A 22,065-nucleotide genomic window follows, 5' to 3' on the forward strand; every position below is an offset into this window, starting at 1 on the left:
AGAATACTCTATACTCGAGAATACTCTTGAGGACCCTTGTCGTGGGCTCGTGAGCTTAAGTTCTTTGGCTAAATTGCTGACTAATACCTCATATTTTTTAGGTATTTCACATGCTTATGTGTGTTATTATTGGTAAGTTTTTTGGCGTTTGTCAGTTGTTGTTGGTGGTTTGCACGCACGTCTTGTGTATCTGTTACAGTACGGATTGTGGTTGATGACTGTTGCCTGTGTTGTTGTGTATGCATGTATTCTCCCTATGTGAACACAACCTTGCGATCATGGTCATAGTGGTGGGCGTAGTGTTTCCTTGGTTTAAGGTGAATGCAATGGAGTGACCAGCCCTTGTTTGGGTTGTGTCCATGTAGGTAGTTGTTCTCACAACCTGCATGGATGTGATACTACACATGTGTCAGACTCCTCAGTGTGGCGCAGATTACTTGAAGAGTAAAATGTCGCCAGCTGCCAGAGCTGGAAATATCAATCAAGACTGCAGGGAGTGTGCTTCAAGGCAAAAGGTGAAATCAAGTCTAGACAAGCACTGTAGGTGAATCACCCATAGAAATGGTCCACTTGTCTTTTGCATACTGCATGGGAGGCACATTAACACTCATATTTCTGGATTGCAACATCTGTTCAAAATAATAAAGGTACTGTTCTCATCATCTACAAGTCCCACAGCCTACACTGCTGAAATGAAGTGACAAATTTCCTTTAAGTAGTGTATGTTAGTTTTTAAGTAAAATACCTGTCAGGGATTGAACCCAGGACCTTATGTACTACAGTCAGCAGCTCTCCCTGCTGAACCATCCAGCGTTCTGGACAGCTGCCTTGCTGGACCTTAGTCTGGGCAACCTGCTGAATTATCATGGCGTCATTAACAGGTTGCTGGTCTGCATGATGAACTACATATATCAGAATGGTCTTGCACCCTGTATCCACTATGTGTGGGAGTGTATGCCAAGCGGCCACCCCCTCATTATCAAGAGGCAGTGTGAGTGGTTGTCTTATCGGTGTCCTGCACAGGTGTTATTTGCTCCTCCATTTGGTAGTCAGCTACCTGCATGGTGAGAGGATGCATCTATATGCACTCCTCACTCAGTAAGTAACGGCCATTTTCTGTGATTGTTCCTATATAAGTCTGGCCCTTCCACTGCACCATTAAAAGATTATTGTGGCTCACAGGCATACCAAAACCAAGATCCACTACCTTATTGCTCCTCTGCAACCAAACTGAGACATACTGTTACTGACCTCTGGCATTCCTCCTGACAATGTTACCTGCTTGCTCCCTTGTAATGTGAACTCTGATCATTTGTTACCAACTCCTGGCTCTCCTCTGACTATGCTCTCGGTTAGCATGGGCTAAAACATTGGAGGCTCCAACAAAGAACCAGATTGGTTACATACCTGCAAGACAGACTATTATACACCAATATGCCAAAAGTCATGAGACAGAAACTAATATCATGTAGGACCCCCTGTAGCACAGTGGAGAGCAGCAACTCAACGTAGCAACAATTCCTCAAGTGGAAGAAAGACATCTGGAGGAATATTGAGCTATGAAATCTGGATAGCCACCCACAGCTTTGTGGTATTTGTAGGTGCAGAATCTCAGGTGTGAATGGACCTCTCCACCACATCCCATAAATGTTTGATTGGTCTCATGTCGGGAGAGCATGCAATCCACACCATCAGTAGGAACTCTTAAGAATGCTCTTCCAACCAGTTCTGGACAACTTGGGCCCAATAGCACAGTGCATTGTCATTCTGGGGGTACAGGAAGGGCTGTGAATGGTGACCGAGCAGTGAAACATAGCAGACACTAGTTGATGACATGTTTAGGTGAACCAATAGACCCAACCTGTGCTATGAGAATACTCCCCACACCAGTATGAAACCACAACCAGCTTGCACAGAAAATTGTTGACAGCTGGGGTCTATGGCTTCTTGGGGACTATACAACACAACAAACCCTACCATCAACCCAAAAAAATTGGTAACATGACTCATTGGACCATGCCACATTGTCAATCATCTTGGGTCCAGTTAGCAACCTCATGAGCCCAGGTGAGGCACTGTATACGATATTTTGGTATTAACAGAAGCACTCTGGTGGATGTTCTGCTCCAATATCTCACTGACCTGCGGGATATGCATGTGAGGCATCCTGCATTGAATGTGGATGTTATATCTACCAGAGTTGCTTGTCTGTTTACACGGGCAATTCTAGCCAGACGACACTGGTTGCTATTATTAGGCACCTCTGGGTGGCCACTGCGCTGTCCATTATAAGTGGTAATGCCTTCTATGACATATTCCCAGTACACTCATAACACTGTGAATTGAGGAAAGATGCCCGCACAACTTTGGAAGTGAGATGTCCCATTCATCTGGCACCCACTACCATTTCTCATTCTAACTCAATTCACATTGCCTTGCCATAAGCACACTGGCCAGTGTTTTTAACCTCACTCACGAGATAACACTTCACAACTTAGGTAGGTGAGGGCGTTCCAAGCTATCACTTCAAAATCAATTGACATACTGCTATCCCATGACTTTTGACATGTCAGTACAAAACACGTCTAAACATACTAATAAATTGCCATGCACTGCACCAGCAGCAACATCTAACCTTCAGTAGTTTTTTTTCTATTTAAGTAGACTAGGTGCAGCAGACAAATTGTAGCAGATTGATTTGACATCAGGTCCAATAAGGTAAGATTAATATGCAAAAGTAAAGGGAAATGGATGAGAAGAAGAATCTGACTTTCAGACAAAGTCACTCAAGAAACTCTGCAGCAGCATGGAACCCCATCCTTGTCACAGCTGAAGGGGTTAATGACTTTTTGACTGCATGAAGCTGGCAATGAAATTTCACATTACGCCCGAGATATGCAAATCCCTCATTTCTATCACTGCTACTTTGATGTTTCTTTGAATTCCCGCTAGATTCATTGATGTCAAACTGATGTTAAAGCCTTTTGAAATTGACAAGGCCCATGAAACTGATAGATTGCTGCAGATGCGAAATTATTTAAGGTGCCTGATGTTGTAATTGATTCTACGCTAACACACATTTTTTAATCTTTCATTACACATACTGGCATTTTCCCCAGTGCTTTTTAAAAATTGCCAAGAGGATCCTGAGCAATGCACAGGTCTCGTAAGGACTGCATAGTAGAATTATACATTAATCACGTGCAATTATTGTATGTAATTACAGCAGGCACTTGACCAAACACTGCATGTATTGCTTGACTTTCCCTGCCGCAGTTGTTAAAATGCTTCCTAATCGCTATATATTGTACTAATCTGTCCATACAGATAACAATAGACACTTCAAAACCCATTAAAGAGAACCGGACCTTTATATACTGAATTGGTTTTCCTACTAATGACATTTATCTCTTGGAACCAGGCCCGAACTGATAATTATAATTTGCCCAGCCGGGCAGATTCCCGGTGGGCCATACTAGAATGGCCCAAAGAATACACAATAGCCCAGGAATTGGGGTTTGAGTTAGAATAATGCTGCTCTGCCCACTCACCGGTGTAGTGGAGAGTGGCGCCGAATGTATGGCGTGATGTGGGCGGTACCAAGTGGGCGAAGGGAGCAGGAGGCTGAAAATGCTGAAATTTGCATGAAATGTATCAAAAAGTGTGCATGGTAAGATATATTTTGACACAACACATAAAGTCCAGTATTTTAGATATTTTTCTTTTTCTTTCACCACCTCATACATCAATATGTTGCACCACAAAGTATCACTCAACTTGAATACATTTGACATTCCCTACAACTAGACGCTTTTCAAAACTGTTGAGGAAGGCATAAAAGTGTTAATGGACAAACAAAAGAACGGTGAACTCGATTAAGAGGGGATTGGCAACATGAATGGCCAACAATCCCAAAAAATAAGCAATCCTTAAAGTATCGAACTTCAAACTCACTCCAATGTGCACTGCACTCAGCAATGTAACAGAGAGCGGCTCCCGCTGCACTAACCTGTCCATTTGGCTCACTTACCTCTGCTTAACCAGCCCGTGGCAGGCCATTCCTACTGCATTCACGCATCAAAGCGCTGTAAAGGGAAATACAGTGGAAGGCTAGTGAGGCAATATGCAAAGGGCTCTCCACGTTGGTTTGTACTCAGTATTTTGTGTATTCCAAATAGCCGATGCCTTTGCATTACAACGATTATTCCTAATTTCCCTAAATGATTTTTGTGAGCCTGGAGATTTATATACATATATAGATTTCAGTTGTTGTTTTGGGATAAGAACTCTGCCCTTAATTGGATGCATTTTCTATTACAGTCACCTTCCTGATGCAGGCTATTTACTAGTATAATATAAATCTAATATAATAGACATCTGGGTCAGATGTATAAGTGGCATCCATGGGGGTTGGGGGGGCACTATATTTTCACTCTGCATAGACACAACACCACTATTCCATTGTGCTGTCATAGAATGGTAGAGATGGAAGGGACCTCCAGGGTCATCGAGTCCAACCCCCTGCTCAGTGCAGGATCACTAAATCATTCCAGACAGATGTCTGTCCAGCCTTTATTTGAAGACTTTCATTGAAGGAGAACTCACCACCTCCCATGGTAACCTGTTCTACTCATTGATCACCCTCACTGTCTAATATCTAATTTGTGTCTCCTCCCTTTCAGTTTCATCCCATTGCTTCTAGTCTTTCCTCGTAGAAATGAGAATAGGGCTGATCCCTCTCCACTGTGACAGCCCTTCAGATATTTGTAGACAGCTATTAAGTCTCCTCTCAGCCTTCTTTTTTGCAAGCTAAACATTCCCAGATCCTTTAACCGTTCCTCATAGGACATGATTTGCAGACCGCTCACCATCTTGGTAACTCTTATTTGAACTTGCTCCAGTTTGCTGAGTTGTAACAAAAGTGGATCGAGAATATTCTGGCTACCTGAAATAATGTTCATGGGGTGTTTACCAACCATCACGGTTTAGAAAAAAGTGAGTTGGGTGAATACAGTGCATTTGAGCAAAATGTTTAATTTTTTTTGTTTGTTTTATTTTAAGCTTTAATATAGCTGACCCATGGGCCAAGGGCTCCTTATGGTCATGCCAATGCAATCTTCAGCCTACCTAATCACCCACAGTGCATCGGTAGTGTTAGACTATTAATGTACTATATCTGCTCTCTGATTGGTCAGAGCTGCCCACGTGAACAGCACTGGCCAATCAGAGAGCGGTGCACAGTGTGCATTAGGTACTTAAAAAGTTGTTGCAGCCAATCAGAGAGTGGTGCACAGTTGAAAAAGGGGACCTGGAACCAGAGGATTGGAGCGGCGGCAGAGAAGAAAAACTGCAGGTCATATAGGAGGGTCGTTTTAAGATATGGTCTTACAAGTGATTATTACCAGTATATACTGCAATTTCTTCAAACCAACAGGAGATTTAGGAATGCAGGAGTCTGAGGATGGCAATGTACAAACCATAACAGCTGGTGATATTTAACCATTTGTGCCAACATCTGTTTTGTTAGGCGCCAGTCTTCGTATACACAGATGACGACAGAAAATCATCTTGTGTAGGTTTGCTTTAAATACCCAGGTTAATTGCACACCCGGTAATTTTCTATGTTCTGCAATGTTACTAAGAAAAGGATAATTAGTTCAAACAGAGAAAGCAGCAATTAGCACACATTTGTAACCGGTTGCGGTTGGTGGTGCAATACAGCTTCAGGATGGCGTGGCGATGACAGGCGGAGGCAATATTTTTTTAAAAGAAAACTATATTTTACTGAATGAAAGGGTTAATTAGTTGCTTACACTCCATAGGAAAGCATGAGTACTTTTAATGTTTCATAATTTACCCTGAAGTCACACACTAAGCACATCTCTCCACATTCATTCCACAGCAAGCGGAGTTAGTGCACCATAGATGCCGGGGTACATCTCTTCTCCTCTCTCGGCACGACAGGGTACTTTGCTACTATTATCAGCCACTATACTTATATTGCTTCATAACTATGATTGTACTCCATATGACCGAAGATCTGTAGCATGTCATCTTCACGGCCTAACGCATCGTAGGTGCTAGAATACGCCACTTAATTTTGGAGCGCCGCGTCACTGCGAACTCGAAAGCAGCTTGGGTGTGAATCAATGTCCCATTTACATTGGCATCTACATTACAGCATTACTATCTCTTGTACACTTCATTCTCACTTGAATCTCACTTTTAGCGCATAGCATTGCTATAGCCGAAGTGTCCTATTCCCTTCACCGTGTCTTCCACATCACGTCAATGAACCTCATAACTATCATCATATGAACCTTATATAATTGTGTGATCCTAATATAACTCTCGGCGGATCAGTCCCAACATGATTATAAGCCCAAGTCTGTAAGTGTCCATCATAGTCTCTGTAGTGTGTGAACACTAAAGTCGTTGGAACTGTCTTACACCATTCCTGCAATGTTCGCTGTTCTTGGGTCCACGGTACGGTCATGTTTTTCGGGGATCAAATGTCCTATGGGAAATGCGACTTCCTCTCCTTCCACGTGGTCTGTAGACTCTGGCTTGTAGAATGTTGGACTTTCTCCATGTTATCTCATACACAGCTCCCCCTTGGTGAGAAAAAGCACTCCAGCCATTCCTACATAATGGCTGCTGCCATATCCTCTAAGGCGTCTCCTGCTGTGCCCAGCACTGGGTCTGCTTCTGGAACTGCATTTTACTACTGATGCAGCTCCTTTCCCCCATATGGTGGGCACCTATGGCACCAAAACATTCCCTGGGGGTAGGCTGGGGGCCACACTATTCCCTCTAACAGTGGGTTGGATTTTCATAGTGGAGACACACTGGCCGCATCACAGCTACCTTTCTAAAGCACAGAGGCTCTTCCTGCAGCCTTATAAAGGCTTCAACAGTATGGCGCTGTACAGCACCCTTTAACATGGCGCCAGGTGCCTCTTCCACTATCTTCCTTTCCTCAGTCCTGTCTCTGGCTGGTGGAGGATAAGAAAAAGCACTTGTCAGCACTCTTCAGATGGGCGCTAGCAGGCACTGGTCACCTGTGTTCCCGCTCCTTCATGGCCAGGTAGCGGATTGGAGAGGTGGGGCCTATCGCTACGGCCATAGGCCACTTCTGTCAGTGGCTGCATGGTGCTTCAAACAGTAAAGGAGAGAGCAGGCAGTGCCTTCTCTTTGGACATTCACTTTGAAAATTAACTTTTTTCTATCAAGCAATCATTGTTTATCAAACAGCACATTCTTAAAAAATTAGGGTGATGCATCGATTTGAGTATACGGATGTTCAATGCTCAGTAGCCTTATAACAAATACCAAAATAGGCCCTTATTTAGCATACAAGACAATTGTACCAATAATGATTGCTCCTTCCCGCTGGGAATTTCATTCCCGAATAGCATGACAGAAGGGACTGCTAGCTGTTCACACCTGCATCCTATTTTCATGACTCTTAGGGCCCTTTTAACATGGGACAAACGTCTGGCACTTTTTGTATGGCGCTAGACAATTGTACCAATGATGATTGCTCCTGTGCTTTGAGCAGAGGACCACCCTAAAGGTGCAAGACATTGCAGATGGCTGCAGGCAGCCCAGCTATACTCATTTGCTGCAGTCAAAGGCGCCACAAGATACCAACAAAATTCTGAAGCCATAGGCTGCTGCATGTGGGTGTAGATTTATAGTGTACAGCCAGCCAGTGTGTCTCTACCTGTACATACATATGCACCAAAACCAAGGTCAAAACAAAAATGCAATAGCAGAACAAAGCTCCCTACACAATTACGAAAATCAGGTTCATAACCTAAATATAGAAACAGAACCAAGCTCATAACATAAATACAGCAACAGAGCCAAGCTCAGTAAGTATATACAAGAATCAAGCTCATTACATGAATATAGACACAGAACCAAGCTTGGTACACAAATACAGTACCAGAACCAAGCTAAGTGGATAAATACAGCACCATTACTAAGCTCAGTACATACATACAGCACCGTTTATATAATAATGTCCAGTGTTCTGCCCCTTAATAGAAATAGTGCCCTATGATAGTAATAGTGTCCCAGGTTCCTCCTTAATAGTAATAGTGACCTCAAGTGTCCCCTTAGTAATAATTATGCCCTCATGTGCCCCCTTAGTATTAATAGTGGCCCTAAATGCTCCTTAGTAGTAACTATGACCCCTGAATACTAATAGTGCCCTCCTGGTAGTATTTGTGTTCCTCAGTATTTTCAGCTGTACCATATGCAAAAGAAACAAGATAAATGACACCATACTTACCTGTCCATGACAATTGCAGAGTCTTCTTCTAGCCTGCACAGTGGGCACAACAACGTGATATCATTGTGTTGCAACACTGAAGGTCCTGTCGCACTACACCCTGCGATCATTTTTATCTGCCGACATCCTCAGTTCCTATGCCACCGATCTTCTCTGCCGGCTTACTGACTTCAGCCCCAGCTGCTTTCCTTTGAAAGGAAAGCAGCTTGCAGCTCAAGTCAGTGTGCCGTGCAGAGAAAGTGACCACAGTAAAGCTCAGGATTATGATTGGCCAAAAACATCTGCTTGGTGCCCGGCCCTGGTAGCAACTGCCTTCTTATTCCCTGGCCCAGCCCACCCCTGCTGTTCCCTGGACCAGCCCACCCCTGCTGTTCCCTGGACCAGCCCGCCCCTGCTGTTCCCTGGACCAGCCCGCCCCTGCTGTTCCCTGGTCCAGCCCGCCCCTGCTGTTCCCTGGACCAGCCCGCCCCTGCTGTTCCCTGGACTAGCCCGCCCCTGCTGTTCCCTGGACCAGCCCGCCCCTGCTGTTTATAAGGAGAGATTTTCATTGATATTTTTACGCCTGCAAGGTCAGAACAATGTGTGAATCATCGTTCAGCGTCCAGATCATGCAGGCATCTACACAAAACAATTATTGCTCAAGTTCCCGTGGTCTAGGACAATCTGAAGGATAATTGTTCAGTTTTAAAGGTCCCTTAGGTCAGTAAGGAAGGAAGTCTAGCTGCAAACAAAGGGATGGTCTCTTCCTTACTATAACTACGGGCGGATGCAGACAATCATACTTGGCGGATGCAGACAATCATACTTGCGTGTGTTTTTGCTTGCATAAAATATACACGCACAATACGCAGAGAATAGAACCCATTGATGTCAATGAGTTCGTTCCCAGGAGTGAGATTTGGACCTGCTCTATTTTTTTGCATATTTGTGCACCAAGAACCCCATAGAAGTCTATGGGAGCTGTGCAAGTGTGCATTCAATATGTGCACAAATGCACAATATGTCGCACATTTCTGCAGGATGAAGAAGACATTTGGACCCCTTTTAAATCACGAAAGGCGTGTGTTGCGTGTGGATGTGAACTGCCCTGCGTTCGCAAAAAGTACAGTAGTATGTGCCATCACATGTGCAAATCTACCTAATCAAACCTCCTTCACGGTGCAAATACATTGTACTGAAAATATGAACAATTGCTCATAAGGTCGTCTGTTGGCGCCCTAAGTGGAGATTTATTTTTCTGCTATGGGTCAAAGGCAAAAACCACCATTAGTTATAATTTAGTGATTAGAGGTAACACTAAGTGTATCCTCACCTCTTTCACTTAACAGCAGCCTCTCATTTCCTCCGCCCGTAACGCCTTTTCTCCCGTAAGAGTTCACTGTATTACATTGTTATTCTGTAGTTCACAACCTTCATTTATTTGATGTCTGCATGCTAGGATCAACAGCATTTTCAGCCCTTTAATAAATGAGTCTAGAAGATAGATGTGCAGTATTACTGCTGCCTCTGGCACTTTCCCACTCTGTAACTTTAGTGCCTTTCTCTATAACAGCGCAGGAATGAGCAGTGCTGTGTCTAGGGCTCCGTCATGCTCTAAACCTTGTGATCTTTCTCCGCACTGGCGGACTGTGTGATTTCTCCTTGTCACATTTGCAGTTTCAGACAATATGGTGCTCAGTGAGCTGGGCAGCGGCCAAGACTTTTCTGTTGACTAGGAAAAGCAGAAAGCTGGGATTTTGTAAAAAAAAGCAGCAATTAAAGTATACAAGTTCTGTAAGCGGGACCTCTTCACCATCACAGTGATATTTTACATGTTACCATAAACAATGTATATCACTGATAAGCAGCCTGTCTGTATTCTACTTACACAGAAAGCAGCAAGACAGCAGCATTCCCAGAACCAGAATAGCTCAGTAAATAAATACTGTACCAGAATCAGGCTTATAACATAAATATAGTACCAGAGCCAAGCACATAACATTGATAAAAAACCAGAACCAAGCACAGTACATAAACTGAGCGCAAGAACCACCCTTAGTACATACATACTGTACTACACTAGAAGCAAGCTCATAACATAAATACAGTACCAGAACCAAACTCATAATATAAATACAATACCGGAAGCAAGTTCATAACATAAATACAGCACCAGAAGCAAGTTCATAACATAAATACAGCACCAGAAGCAAGCTCATAACATAAAGAAAGTACAAGAACCAAACTCATAATAAAAATACAGCATGAACCAACCTCGGTACATACATACAATACTAGAACTGAGCTTATAGCATAAATACAGCACCAGAACTGAGCAATTGTGTTGTGTGGGCACCGATGGGTGGACATCAGTGCCCTGACACTTTAGAGGGAAGGAAACAGAGCCAAGTGGAGGATGACTCATGTAGCTCCACAAGATGCTGTTGCATGCAGGAAGAACATCATCTGACCAGGCGGACGTAAGGCTATCTCCTGGCACTCTTGATTTGATGGCCCGAGTCCTGTTTACACATAGCTAAGACCAGTCATGTGTATAACGTATTATTTATTTTATTTATATGAAGGGCTTGGGGAAAAAAATCATCAAAGTCTACTTTTAGTGAAAATTGATTATTTTAATATGAATATTTCACAACTAGTCAGGCATAAGGTATACAATGAAATAGGATAATGAACACTGTAGTACATGCATGGAGCATTTCTGAAGGTGAAAACATGGCTAAAAGTTATATAATAGAAAGAAAACATTTCCTTATTTTCCCTAACCATCATCTGAAATATTATCTGATTGTGGCAAATTGCAATAGCAATCCCGTATTCTGTTGACACCAACTATTTCAGAGTCTGCACTGTATGTGTCCTTATGTAATAGGAGAAGAGTAGACTGCAGATTATTCAGTGGTTCCAATACCTTTGGAATTATGTTTTGTGAGTATTGACAAAGTCCAAGGTCTACTGTATGCATTTGGAGGCTGCACAGTATGGGGCATCATTTTCCATTCACTTTCTTTTTAAATGCAAAAGGACATTGAAACAGCTACAATGGACGTAAAAATGCATTGTCATTTTTGAAAATCTCCTGTTTTCACTTAGCCATGTGAAATGGTGTTGGTTTTACTCTTACTTCGGAAAACACTTCCACCTGTTTTAGCTGTAGGTCCAATAGACTCCAGTTATTCTTTCAGCAACTGTGTTTTCTTTGCATGGCTCTGGAATGGACTATGATAATTTCTTTGTCCTTCTGCCTTCACCAACACATTCTACAACATTAATATATAAAATGGCAGGCTCTGTTTAAAAATTCAAATAAATGTACTTTGATCGTTCTTTCCCCGAGCCCTTTAAATGATTGTTTAAAAGGATTGTTAATAAAAGCAATATGATTTAAAAAAAAAAAAAGGATTATCTGCAATTGAATTATATTTAAATGGCCATAAATGTTCATACTGTGGGATATTACCACGATTCCAAAAAAGTTGGGACGCTGTGCAATATGTACATAAATGTAAAGAAAAAAAGAATGCACTGATTTGGAAATCTCGACCAACCATATTTTATTCAGAATTGAGCACAGAACATATACCAGAAGCTGAACATAATAACTCATCTAGAAATTGATGGCAACAACACATATCAAAGAAGTTTGGAAGGCGTTAGCAAAAGGTTGTAAAAGTAAGTGGTACTAATGAAAAACAGCTGGAGGGTCAATTTTTTAATTCACAACTGTGTATAAAAATAGTGTGTTAGAGAAGCAGAGTATCTCAGAAGCAAAGATGGTTGGAATCTGTAAAAAACTGTGTCTAGAAATTGTGGAACAGAATGGGGCACCCCCTATTTTCACAATGAAGTCAGAAGTGAGATCAATAGGTGATGACCAAACAAATGGAGTGACCGAGCAGTTTGTGACAATAGTGAACGTCTTCCTTGGCCTTAACATTCCGTGGACCTTACTCCCTGTGACTGTTTTCTCTGGGGAAAATCTTATAAAACTTTGTAATTTACTCTATGTTTCAATTTGATATACTGTAATGTAAAGACTCTAAAAAGACTGCAACTGTACCCTACAGAGCTTCAGTTTACTGCCCTATCCCAATATAAAATAACATGACCAAAGCAAAGTGGCTGGTTAGCACCCCCAACACAGAAATTCTGAGGTAAATGCCCAGGTCACTTCCCAGTGACATACTGGTACAGTGGTATGTATATTTTTCCTTGTTCCTTATATAGCTCCAATACATAGAAGGGGGTTCTTTACTGTAAGAGCAGTTCTTTGCCAGAGAACAAGGTAATAGCCTGGGCACTTTTCTTGAGTATAAATATATTTCATATTATAGTCACAAGATTACTAGTAGAGATGAGCGAGCATACTCGTCCGAGCTTGATGCTCGTTCGAGTATTAGGGTGCTCGAGATACTCGTTACTCGAGACGAGCACCACGCGGAGCTCGTCTCGATTAAACGAGCACTGACCATTGAATTCAATGGAGCCGGCAATACAGCCGGCTCCATTGAAAGCAATGGGCTGCCGGCTAGCACGGGATGAATTTTCGGGAAAGGCTTAAAAATATAAGCCCTTACCTGAAAATCATCCTAAAATGTGTAAAAAGTAAAAAAAAATATATACTCACCTTGTCCCGGCAGAACGATGTTAGCCCATTGAATTCAATGGAGCCGGCAATACAGCCGGTTCCATTGAAAGCAATAGGCTGCCGGCGATCGCACAATGAATTTTCGGGAAGGGCTTAAATATAAAAGCCCTTCCCTGCAATTCATCCAGAAATGTGTAAAAATAAAAAAAAAATATATATATACTCCCGGTCCCGGCAGACAGAGTTCAGCTGCGGCCAGCTGGCAGTTCTCCTGAACTGCTCTGAACAGCTGTGAGTAGTATTCAGCAGCTGGGGATTTAAAATCCCATCCTGCTGAATGAGCAGCCTCTAATTGGTCACAGCCTGACCAATCAGAGGCAGATCTCACTCACACCCATTCATGAATTCATGAATGGGTGAGTGAATTCTGCCTCTGATTGGCTCAGCGCAGCTCTCAGCTGAATGACAGCAGTTCAGCACCACAGTGCAGGTGGCAAGCAGGAGAAGATGCGGCTGTGCCCTGGCAGCTGAAGGGAGGTGAGTATCTATTTTTTTTTGTTTTTTAAATCACTTTTAATTCATTTCCAGGAAATGGCTTATATGTAAAGCCCTTCCCTGAAAAAGAATTCAGGTGTGCCAGCAGACCATTGTCTTCAATGGAGTCGCCGGCAGCAGCAGCGGCTCCATTGAAGAGAATGCCTGCATTTTTATTCTTTTTTACACTAAAATCTTTCTTTTTCAAGTAAGGGCTTATATTTTTAAGCCCTACCCGAAAATTCATCCCGCGCTCGCCGGCAGCCCATTGCTTTCAATGGAGCTGGCTGTATTGCCGGCTCCATTGAATTCAATGGGCTAACATCGTTCTTCTCTGCCACAGCTGTTACAGCTGTGGCAGAGGAGAACGATCTTAATACTGACATAATTTTTTATTTTTTTTTTACACATTTTAGGATGATTTTCAGGTAAGGGCTTATATTTTTAAGCCCTTCCTGAAAATTCATCCCACGCTTGCTGGCAGCCCATTGCTTTCAATGGAGCCGGCTGTATTGCCGGCTGTATTCAATGGGCTAACATCGTTCTTCTCTGCCACAGCTGTTACAGCTGTGGCAGAGGAAAACGATCGTTATGCTGACAGGGGGGGGGGTGTCTCACTCTTGCCACTATTGTGGCTTAATAGTGAGACCTCGGAGCCCGAAATGCAGCCCTGCATGTTGCTCCTCGCCTGCCCTATCCATTTCTGTGTTTTTTACATGACTTTGGTGATCTGCTAAGATTTTCACAAATGAAAACCTTAGCGGAACACCAGTCATATACAGAAATGCTCGAGTCGCCCATTGACTTCAATGGGGTTCGTTACTCGAAACGAACTCTCGAGCATCATTGAAAGTTCGACTCGAGTAACGAGCACCCGAGTATTTTGGTGCTCGCTCATCTCTAATTACTAGAGATGGGATGTTGATTCAGAGAGTTATTCTGATTACCAGATGTGAGGTTGGGAAATAACTTTTTCCCTGAGAGGAGGAAAATTGTCTTCTACTGTACATCACAGAGTTTCTTTTTGCCTTCCTCTCGATCCACTTTGCAGGACAATAGGCTGAACAGAATGGGCGTATGTCTTTTTTCAGCCTTACGTTCTATAATACCTTCTATGGAGCTGTAAAGAGATTGTCACCACTCACATCATTCCCTAATGTCCTAGTGGCATAACCCAATTTCTATCTCGGAAGCACACATACTAGGGTTAATTTCATAGGAAGAAAATTAAACCATCACCGAAAAGTACCCATGAAAGACCAATGCAAAGACAAGTAGAACATATAAACTCTATGCAAATGTTCAAGGTTGAGTTTGAGTCCAGTAGACCAGTTCTGACCGCTGAGCCATTGAGCTGTCCAAATAGACTGAATTAATCTCATCTCAGCATTGAAGTTTCATGATATATTGGGATCACTTGGATTTGTACAATCACTCCAAATGCTGAATTCCACTTATGTAGATTGTTCCTGCTGTAATTGACAATATTGTTCTCGGACAGTGGAATATTTTGATCATAATCCATATTTAGGAGATTTTCAATGCACATTCTTGAAGTGTACTATTCTGTGACTGACAATAGATTATAGTTAACTTTCACAGAAGCAAAGAGTGGCATGACAACGGCTTTCAGCACCTCAGTGAGGGTGGCAATAGCCGAGAGATAATTGTGCTGCGTAGTCGTCTGAGTGATAATCTTCATGTCTTTGATGGGAAGCAAATTAATTTAGAGTGATGAAAATTGCTTGAATGATTCTAAAACTGTACTGGACCTGCTTGAAAACTACTCTCAGTTGCTAATTGAGATAATTGTTATAATCAAGAATCACACAAGTGAGACAAGGCAGGTGTTAAACCTTTGTATGTCCATTCTTATCAGATGGGATGTTGGAATGCCTATCAAGGAGGATGTCTTTAGGATTGTGTTTAGCATATATGAAATCTCACAGGCGTATATTTTGCTGCATATTCTATGTGGATCTGCATACCAAAGAGGCAGCCAAGACAGTTACTAAGGAAGAGGCACTGGCGTAACTACTATAGAAGATGCAGGGGATGCCTCAGGGGGCCCATAAGGCCTCTCTTCTCCATATAGGGGGCCCAGTACTATGAATAAAGCATTATAGTTGGGGGCCCTGATACAGTTTTTGCCATGGGGCCCAGAAGCTTCAAGTTACGCCTCTGGGAAGAGGAATCCGTATCAGATTGCCCCAACTATTTTCTCTAAGGGTACTGTAAACCTCCACATTTGCAGTCCGAAGACCCCAATGTTATTAGATGGGTCAACAAGTACTAGGATATAATGGTATAAGAAAGAATTGGTGGTACAGTTCTGTAATGAGGTATACAAATGTTTCCAGTATACGTTTAACCCTGTTTGTGTGTTAACATTTTTTGTGGTGTCAGGCCCCACTGCCCACTTGTAGAGCCTTTAAGCGGCCAAAACGATAGAGAACCCCAACAAATGACCCCATTTTAAAAACTAGACCCCTTAACGAATTGATCTAGGGGTGTACTGCATATTTTTATGCTAAAGTTTTTGAATGAATCTAAGCAAAGCAGAAGGAAAAAAATTATGATTTTTGTTTTTTTTTAGCATTGTGTCATTTTTGTACAGCACACATATGAATGAAGGCTTTCACCCCAAAATGGATACCCCTGTTTGTCTGTGTTAGGAAACATACGCATTGTGGCCCTAATCTTAAGTCCATATGCACAACGGGGCCCAAATCAAAAGGAGCATTACAGTTCAACTGTTTTTTAACTTTTACGTGATCGCCATTATCCATTGGATAATGATGATCACCTGACAGGGGAGCGGTCACCGCAGCCCTCGGGCTCTGCTCCAGGCTCTCGCCTACCTTTAGTAGCCAGGAGCAAGGAAATTTTAAATCTGGCGATAGGCGCATGCGCTAGAGCTGGGGAAAGGTCCACAAATAAGGATGCCATCGGGGGACATCACCAGAGGCCTTATGTAAGTAATTTCTCCTCTCCTCATTGTTCAGATCTGTGACAGGAGGTGATAATTTAGCTTTTTTTTTTAAATTTACATGATCGCTGTTATCCACTGGATAATGGGAATCACATGACCAAAAACCATGTACCACAGCTCTCCGCTACATTTAGTAGTCAGGGGCAGGGAGATTTTAAATTACCCCTGAAATCCGCGGCTTTTGCACATGTGTCCACCATTTTAGCTAGGGGGGCGTGCGCAGAAGCCAGGGTAAGGTCCACGGATATCCAGAGGCCTTAGGTAGGCAATTTCATCTCCCCTCACAGAAATGATCCATGTGGAGTGATGAAACTTAAACTTTTCAAACTTTTTTTTACACTCTTTTTTTTTTACTTTAAATGATTGCTGTTATCCATTGAATAACAGCGATCATGTGACCGGGAATCCGGCGATCGCGTACTTGTGGGGTGCTTCCTGCAGTCCCCCCATGACAGCTCCAAGTTGTCGGCTACCTCCAGTAACTGACAGCATGGAGCTATCACGTTCTCAGCCCACATGGCTTTAAACCCCAGAGGAAGCGTGTTTTTACGATCCTGGGGATTAAAACCCACTAAACCAGGATGTAAAAAGTCTATGGGATGGTCACTAAGGGGTTAATATATATCAAAATAAAAAAAAACACTTATACTCAACTCTGTCGCTCCTCCTGCTTCCAGCTTCTGCAGTCCATGCCCTGTTTACTCCCTGATTTCCAGGTAGAATGATCATGTGATCGATGTTCTGGGCACATGATCGCTCTATCTGGACCTAAGCAAGTGAAGAAGGCGGGAGTTAGAGGAGCGACAGGGGTGAATATAAATTTTTTTAATTTTATTATTCAGAATTCAAGGAAATACATTTTTTTTTTTAAATGTGCCCTTTTACTGGCCCCAGGACCCAACCATCCATTGGGAAATTTCCTGATGGGTTTCACGGTCAATCCACCCCTGATTACATCTACGGTCACCTTTAGATAAACATAAAAGCAAAGTAGTTCATTTTGTTCTGTTGTAAGCAACATAACGTGAGGCTTTTTTATTTTTTAGTGTGTTTTTTTAGGACTTTTTGAAGGAGAAACCCGAGTATGTTCAGAAAGACCCCAGTGATACAGTGAAAGCAAAGAAGTTCAAAGCAGATGCTGCGATGGTCAAAGTTGAGCTAAGGTTCATAATACTGGAAGACAACAGGGATGAATACTGTATCATCGTGCCACTCGGAACAGTGGTTACTCGTAAGCCTTCTTGCTAAATTCAGTATAGATCACAGAGTTTAACCCAACTCAGATGCTGTAACCTGTTGCAACAAGTTATCTTATCAAGCACAGCAAAAGCCTTTGAAAAGTTATTGGAAAGGCAAGAAAAAGTTCTGTGCTGCAGTTTATATAAAGCAGTAAAAGCTATTGACACTTGAGGGTAATTTTTTTTTTCCACTTCAATGCATGTATTTGTGGGTGATAATCATTATTGTAATAGGATGTATTTAAAAATGTTGCATCATTTGTCTTCTGCAGCTTCCACATATCACTGTATATAGAGACTGCAGTCTAAGTCTTAATAGGAGATCTGTCAGTGTGCTGGAGTGATATATTAGTTAGCCTCTGCTCTCTCCTCTCCTGCATGTTCTTATCAGCTAATCTATGACCACAACAAAGTTTATCCTTCTTGTGATCGTAAATTAGCTGATAGAAACGTGCAGGAGGGAAGAGACAAGAGCTGAAAACCAAGTGTCATTACGGCCTCACTCACTGATATCCTTCTGACACTTATGGCCCATCTATAGGGGACGATTATCATCCCCCGGGAATTTGAACGATAGTCGTCTTGTTTAAATGCATGCAGGGACTGAACAAAAATTGTTCAGTCATTCAGCTTCAGCATGCAGAAAACTGAAAGACGCGCCATTCAGTGTAAACAGCAGTCATTCTTTTTTGAACGACTGTCTGCTTATAGTAAATTGAGGCGGGTGGGGGGGGGAGCGCTCCTTGACCACCCCACCTCCATGCCGGCAGAGCTGTGAGTTAAGCCAGTGATACTCGCTCCTGTGTAATAGAGCAGGAGCAAGCATCGCTGGAATGAGCTGCCGGGCATTGTTTGCGGAATAGCTTGTCCCATGTAAATGGGCCATAAGAGCGGATTCAGACGAGCATATGCACAAATACGCTTGCCTCAGCACAATGTATATGCGCAATGAACTGGCCTTGTGCGTGCAATAAAGTACATTCCAATACGTCAATATGCGTGCAAATTAACCTTGTTCACTATACAAATACATTGTGCTGAGGCAAGCATATTAGCGCAGTAAGCAAGGTTGATTTGCATGCATATCGATGCATTGGATAAAAATGAGATCCAGAATTGCGTATTTGCGTGTGCATTAAGCACCTCTCATAGACTTTTATCATCACCCTTGGTGTACAAACACACGGGGAAACAGAGTAGGTCCTATTTTTTCATGCATGAGAAAGAAGGGAAATGATATAGAACCCATTGAAACCAATGTTCTCTATCCTGTGTTTTGCGCACGCAAATACGTTCATTTAGATTGCAGTATCTGTATACAGTGATAGATAAAAGCTGTGGAAGACGAACGGTTTAACCTTTTTAAGTAAACACTATTTCAAAAATTATTGTCAGCCCAAATTACATACATTTAAGGGGAAAAAAAGGGATTTGCCCTCCTGAAGGTCTCCATAGCCTTTTCATGTCAAGTTAAACACTGCTAGATCTGTACATGAACTTTTGTTACTGTGTATTTCTCCCTGCTCTGTATGTGTTTCTCCAGTTATAATTGGATTACAGTCTGACGAAGGCGCCTTAAGTCCTTAAGCAGCCTTGAAAGCTTATATATATATATATATATATATATATATATATATATATATATATTTTTTTTTTTATTTATTTTTTTTTTTATTTAATTTTTTTTATTCTGTTAGCCAATAAAGGCATCCCCTCCCTAATACTTTTGTGTTTTCTATTCCCATTTGAAGACAATTTTTATTTTTTAATGCATGCATATAGTCTACATAGAAGTTTGTAATTGCATCACATAAGCTATAGAGTGCTGAGTAACAGTCCAGAACTACACTGAATAGTCTCTTCATTATTGGCACCGGCCCTTTCATGATAGGAGCTTACCTGTATGAAAATTAGATCTGTGATTTTAAAGTTCAGCATGAAATCAAGTGAACAAGTTTTCCATTGATGATTTTCAGTGGGGTATTCATGTTCAGTAATGGTGAGAGTATAGTCAGGAATACTCTCAGGTGCGGTGGAGGAAAATATCCAGCAAAAGGGGATTGCATGTGCAGCGTCCCGTAGGGTAACTCAGGACATGGGGCATACGCTGAGGAGCTGGGAAGGTAAAGCTTTCACCTGTCACGGTGCCACTTACCAGACTCCTCCCCAGAGGGACACACGCAGCCTAGGGCAGAGCAGCGCTGGGCCTCTTCCGGACATCCCTAGGAGAGGGATGGCCAATATACATATAACAGGAATACATGTTGTCGTGTGATGCCACCGTTCCTTTACCCACCGGAATGAACCTCAGCGATAATAAAGAGCGTCCACAGACTATAACATACCACATGACAGGGCATAAATTGATACATTTGCAGACATCTCCCAGTCTCATGCAGACATTAACCCTTCATCTGCTGCAGCTGTGCAATACACATAACAAGAGACTAGACAGTTTGCACAGTGCATTTACACAAAAGACATGACCTGTATGACATTTTTGGAGGGGCCAGGAATAGGTGTCCTGGGCCACTACACAAGGATGTACACATCGCGTCAATGAAAGGAGTCCCTGGAGGATGTCTAGAGTCAGTCTGATGAAGAGGCAGTGGACAGTTAGGCAAATTGCAACTGAATACAATGCTGGTGCTCCAACTCACTTGTCCAAATGCATAACTCGTTGTTCCTTTCACAGATCAGCTATAACAGCAGACAACCAATTCTAGAGCCATTGCCATGAGAAATATATGACATTCCAGTGGCCAAAAAACACATAAACTGAATCACCTAGCAGTGGAAAATTATTGCCTGTTCAGATTAATCAAGATTACTTTGCACCATGCTGATGGGAGGTCAGAATTTGGCACAAGCAGCATGAATTGATGAACCCTTCCTGTCAGCTGGTAAGAACATGTCAGGACCTCCATCTAATTTGTGGCCACTGCAATAAACTTCCTGTCCGCATAGGCCAATATTCCTGCAGAACAATTTAACCACCTAGTGGAATCTATGCCATGAGGAATTATTACCGTTCTAAAGGCTAAACAGGAACAACGTGCTACTAGATATGGGTCTCTAATAAAGTGGCTGTTCCCTGTATATTCGCAATTCTGCTGTTTGCTACTTGAAAGAGAACAATTTACACTGAATATGCAATTACGCATCAAAATCCACAGCTAGACCTGTGGATTTGGGTATGGAATTCTGCAGCTGCGGACATGGGTGTGTCCTGCAGGCTAAATTCAGCCTGTGTAAAAAAAAAAACACCTTTAGGGTACTTTCACACGAGCGTATATCGGCCACTGTTTTCACAGCTGGCCAATATACGCTACGATCTGAGGAGTGAAAACTCATGAACGGGCGCACAAATCTAACATTTGTGCACCTGTTCAGATGGCATGGGCCTTATCGCATATACGCCGAGGCTACCATGCCGTTGTACCTTCCCTTTCCCTCCCCCTCACCGGCTTACCTCCTCTCTCCTCCCCTCTCACTGTTTGCAATGGGATGGGGTGGGGTGGGGGTGGAGCTAAGTTCCCACCCCTCCCAGCCCATTGTCTGCAGCCAGAAATGTGAGAAGGTGGGATGGGCCTGTGCTTAGCTCCGCCCCCTCCAATTTCAATCAGCCAGAGTGGAGGAGAGAAGGGGGAGAGAGTTTAGCAGTCATGCTGTTAAACTCCCTCCCACCTCCCTTCTTTGGCTGCTTTCATTGGCTCCCATAGGAGCCCAAGCAGTGGCCAACATATTCCGGCCTGAAAGATAGTTCCAGGACTATAGCGCTATATTGGTCTGGCCGAGCGCTTTTACACCGTGGGAATACAGCCATGTGATCTGATGCATTGGAATCTAATGCATCAGATCGTAGTGTATATCGGCCGACCGTGAAAACGGCGGGCCGATATACACTCGTGGGAAAGAGCCCTTATCCTAAGGATCAGTGTATTATAAGTAATGCAGTGTATTTATAAAATAGCTCAATGTTTCTATCTAAATGATTCTAGTATGTTATGTATTTCTATCAGTGAATGTGTGCTTTAAGCATAACAGATAATATTATTAGCAAAGAAAGTAAAATAAAAGTATTTTTCATACAAATTCTCTATCTGCAGCTTTTCATAAGACTTGGACACCAGTGTCATGAGAACGCCGTTACCTGCCATGTAGTTTCTCTATGTAAAAATTAAAAGCAATGTAAAGAAGTATTTGAAAAGCAGCAATGCCGACTTCTCAAAAGAAAACTATTACATTTAACAATGGAAGCAAAAAAGAGAAATTCCTGAGAAAGACTGGACTATTACACTTAAAAATCGAAGGAGCCACAGCACAACAGAAGTGTTCAAGGGTAAAAACATGGATTTATGGCCGTAAATGTGACTTTTTGGTGGTGCAAAAATATTTAGCCGAGGCAATCAAA

The sequence above is a fragment of the Eleutherodactylus coqui genome, chromosome 2 (genome assembly GCF_035609145.1).
Source record: "Eleutherodactylus coqui strain aEleCoq1 chromosome 2, aEleCoq1.hap1, whole genome shotgun sequence".
NCBI lineage: Eukaryota > Metazoa > Chordata > Amphibia > Anura > Eleutherodactylidae > Eleutherodactylus > Eleutherodactylus coqui.